Consider the following 5,000-nt stretch of genomic DNA (forward strand, 5'->3'; position numbering starts at 1 on the left):
TGTGCGTGTGTGTGTGCGTCTGTCTGTGCGTTCACTCGCGTGTGTCTGCGTTTGTGTTGGCACTTCGGAGAGCGTGGGAGTGCGTATCGCCGAAAACACGGTCATCCACTTGTTGCATTCAAAATCACCCCAGACGCTCATCACTTTGCAGATTGTTAACACTTCCGGTGATGTGTACCGCTACCAAAGTGTGGGCTAACATCTGTTACAGCAATCTGTTGGCAGGCGCCGGGAAGGGACAGAGAAGGAATACAAGACTGGAGGTGGACCCCAGCGAGAGCTCGCCGCAGCTCGACGCCTCTCCAATCAGCAGCAGCAGCAGCAGACACCTCAGAAGGAGAGGTGGGGAGACAGCAGGCCGGCAGAGAGCCCGCTTCTGTCATCATTTATAATCGCATCAGCATAAGTCAATATGCCAAGCATGGAGGAGGAATCGCAGAGCAATCCAAGAAATGCAGGATAAATACACACACACAATACCACACAGCCGCACACTCTCATACAGACACACACACACACACTCATACAGAAAAAACAAACAAACACACAAAGAGTATCACACACACCTACACACACACACACACACACAAACACTCAAGTATAGGCAGGCACAAACACACACACACACACACACACACAAACACTCTGATTCAATACTCTCACTCACACACACACACACACACACACACACACACACACACACACACACACACACACACACACACACACACACACACACACACACACACACACACACACACACAACGTCAACCAGGTCATTTTAATCCAGCGGCTGTCACTTAAAACACAAGTAGGGGAGTGATTAGCTGCTCGGCCGTGACCACAGCCTTCACAGACTCCTATTAAATAAAAATAAAAAAACACTACGATTCCATCTCATCCAAGCTTTAACCCCCCGCTGGGCTGTGGTCAGTGTCACACACACCGGGCCCCCCCCCGACATCCGTCCTGACATGTCAATCACTTTCCGTCAGTGGTTAAACTCTGTTCCACGCTCTGTACCCTGCTGTGGACATTCCTTCCCGTCGGCTCGTCCTGTGCCGGGCTCTGTGTCTTAATACGAGGGGAGGACCGTTTTATTACACCATGACAAATACAAAGGGGGCCAACCCTAACATTTTCATATTGTATTTTTATATTGTAATTACACCTTAACGGGCCCCTCTGCCTCGCCGTGGAGCTAGCAAAAACGAGGCGGTGTTTTTTTTTTCTTTTTCTGAATAATCTCACACACCATTGGTCGTGTTTCGATTCTAACTGTTACCCGAGCTCCATTTGTAGTGACTTGTCTGAACGAATAACCCCTAGCGCACCAGGCCTCAGTGATATCACATTATCAGGAAATATGCTAATGATGCTCGCTTAAGAGCAAGTATAAACAAATGAGCTCAATGAGGGGTGGGGAACGGAGAATTTGAGAACCTTAATGGCCGGTTTGTCCATGCGGGACCGACTAGCTATATCTGGTATAAGATCCATTATAATCTAAAGAGAATCCAAAATGCAGTAGTAAAGAGGCACAAGCAAATGCAACACAAGTTTTCATTGTTTTAGAGCCATCATATGGACAGCAAGGGTTGGCTCTGTCTCTCATTGACTTCACATCTTCTTTTGTATCTACCTGACAACTTCTACACCTCGGCAAAGTGTAAAGATAGTTTTCTGAATCATTCCCCTCGGATTGGATTTTCTGGCATTGCCATTCATGAACAGAATCCAAATTAACTTAATACCAGATTGATGGTACCATTATATCATGAGCAGCACTAAAATACTCCAAATCGCTGTCAAGCATCTCTTTAAAAAGTCTTCTGCACAAGGTTGACGTAGAGGTCTGAATAATCACTGGTGTAATATAGACGGTGCGTGTCAAAAATTGTGCGTGAACATGCACCAAATCATCTTTCCGGATTTGCAGACCTCTCTTTCTCCCGAGGAAGAATACGAAGACGTCACTCTGGTGACAAGTTAAGTATGCTCCATAAAGGAATCCACAGAGTCAAGCTGTCAAGAGGAATAAAAAACGACTTCAGTGTGAGTGCAGCAAGTATTTAAAACCTTGGTCTTAATAAGCGTCGATAAGCGTAGCAAAAGTTTTCCCCCTGACCAGTAAACTCAAGGTTACAAGCCAACTGATGACCTCAAGAGTCAACATAGCAACTTCATAAACAATCACATTGGGTTGAACGACCTATTAGGCCAATTCTGCCCGCTTAGCTGTATTCGTCCAGCAGATAATTCAACCCAACTGAACTTGACAGTCCGGACTGTTATAGAAAGTTTCCATGCTAACCAAGCTCCTTGGTCTCTCTCCCTCACTCCCAACTCTCTCTCTTTCTCTCTCTGGAATCCATTTTAAACTAAGAGGCCAGGCCAGCGTCTACCAAATGGAACTTGGCCGGTGACGTGTTGACGTGAAGCAAATTAATATCCGTCCTGCCATGACAGCGAGTCCAGAGAGCTGCGGGAGAGAGTTATCAGTCATAAACGATCCCGTAACGTCTTACGACTGCCCAATTGTTTCCCATATCAAATCGCTATTGATGTTTGTGATGCTGGGCCGCAATGGAAGTGAGTCCCTGTCTGTATGCGATGAATAAGGGATGCACTAAAATAACAATCCTAAAGTGGTCCTCAGCGGTTGTTAAAATGTTCTCTGTCCTTGGAGCGCAGAAAGGATCGCCGTTCCCCTCTGTGGAATGGAGCTGAGGATAGCTGTGGATGTTAGGGTAAATTAAATTTCATGGGATAACATAGTCCATTTCTTTCAATTGATGTAGTTCATAAGATAAGATAATAAAAAAATATTTTATTAATCCAAAAAGAGGAAAATTCAGTTTTTAGAGCAGCAGAAGTAGCTCCCTTCTTACCGTAATTCAATAAACTGATAAGCAAAAAAAAACAAAAAAACATAAACGATATATATTAATTTGTCTAACATCTACATTTTTGATGGAGTCATGGTATTTTGAATAGATCGTTTTGAAATTGCATGCATTATTTTAGACACTGCGATTACTTGAATGAGTACACATCATGTTCAGCACTATGTACCACAAACACGCCCTGTGTCCGCTTCGCTGTCCCCCAACATGTTGTCCTAAGTATACCAAAGTAGGTCTGTGGTACACTAGAGAGGCAGGGGGTGACTTCCATATTGCCTGGCCTGTGACCAGGCCTGCTGCCCGTGACAACCGGCTATTTACAGTGGCGCTCCTCTTCCGTGCCACCAGAAAGAATTTGTAATGGGGCCGGGCTGGCTGTGTTTAAGAGCAGTCTAATATAGCCGCTCATGGCTGGCTCTGATGGCTTATTTATGTGTTGTTAAAAGGTGGAGCGGCCTGTTTTCCGGGACATGGGATAAATACAGTGAGGCCAAGATAGTACCGTGTGCTTGGAAAGAGGATACAGAGAAGAGACAAGAGTTTCGTTTTTTTGTCTCTTGAGTGCCGACTGACTCGGGCTCTGTACTTGACTTCACCACTTAGCTTTTTTCGCCCCGGGGCTCAAACCAAATAAAAATGCTTGAATAAAAAAACATATTTTATTGACTCACAGATTCTGCGGGGTAGAGTCACACTTACAACAAAGCACAGGAAACTACAAAATAAATGTATAATTGAACCCATACAGACACCCACCACATACACTTACAGACAGACGCAGAAAATACCAACATACAGCGCGCAAGGCGCACCACAAACCTTGACTCTGACCTGCTGGGGTCCATCCAGAAGTGATAGACCCCATTGTACTATGTATCTAGTCGCAGACCTAGTCGCAGCGAGCAAGTGAGTGACCCCAATTAACTCAGACACCAACTCTGCCTGCAGCGTATGAGGGAACAACAGAATGCGGTAGGGCCGACTCATAGTTCTCACAATGCATCTGGGTACCACTGAACTCTCTGAGTGATGGAGGAGCAGAGGGGAAAAGCGTGGGGGGGCGCCCACGCTCGCTAAACATTTGCGTCTATTGTTGAGAGCTGGGGTAACTTTTGAGTGAAATACATTATTTTAGAGAGGGAAGCTCGTTCGCGAGCGCGATGAAAAGAGAAAATAGAGCAGGGAGAAGAAGTCAGAAAAAAATACAGCGCTTTGATGCCATTGCCCTCAATTCAAAAACTGTTCATATTATTGCAAAGCCACAGCTAACACGATATGTGTATGCTGTTATGGCCTTGATATGAAAATACAAATGGGAAAGATTAAACAGTGGTATTGGCACACTGTGTACTGCGAAGGACGTTAACAAGGCCTGAACATTTTGCTTTGCAAAAAACATGGCAGGACATTCCAGGGTACTGATCGAATTTGATTCAAAGGAAAGTTATTCTCTTTTTTAGTTAAGGACCTCTTGTGTGATATCCGTGGGTGGGTCTGGGCTTTATGAAACACAACAGGCTCTTCTGAAATATGAGATGAGAGATGTTCTTCCGAACTGAATGTTCCTAGCGTGTGATGCTCGTATTGAGTCCAACCGAGGGTTAACTGCAGAGGTGAAGAGGAGAAAAATGAATGGTATTGAGTCGGTGCACGCACGCACAGACAGGAATAATCCAGCAAATATTACATATAGTGAGAGTGTTCGACTCCCAGACGGAAGTTTCTGGGTTAAATCCCCAGCAACCGCAGAAAGTCTGCCTGTAGGCATCTTGAAGCGAGAAGCCAAACTTCTTACTTCTCCTGGATGAAAAGGGTCTGAATTCACTGTCAAATGAGCCTGCTACGTATTTAAATAAAGAATGAGTGACACTTCTTAAAAAGACAGTCAAAATACTCCCCAGTAATGTGCGAAGACTCAATCTAATATTTGAGTTGCTTCATCGTAGGATTAATTAATTAATTAATTTTGGTTGCAGCATTACACAAATATGAACACAATTTCCAAAATTGTAAGGCATTGCACAGACAAGAGCAATGTAAAGCAAATGACCACACTTTCCAAATCATAGGAGCACACAGCTCTCCAGGAAGACA

At 44.5% G+C, this 5,000-nt stretch overlaps 1 protein-coding gene across 1 annotated transcript in view; it reads right to left on the bottom strand.

The window, feature by feature from the left end:
• adamtsl3 (ADAMTS-like 3) overlaps nucleotides 1-5,000 on the bottom strand; it is a 139,119-nt gene that overhangs the window by 115,352 nt on the left and 18,767 nt on the right. The window lies entirely within an intron of this gene.

This window comes from Gadus morhua, chromosome 14 (assembly GCF_902167405.1).
Source record: "Gadus morhua chromosome 14, gadMor3.0, whole genome shotgun sequence".
NCBI lineage: Eukaryota > Metazoa > Chordata > Actinopteri > Gadiformes > Gadidae > Gadus > Gadus morhua.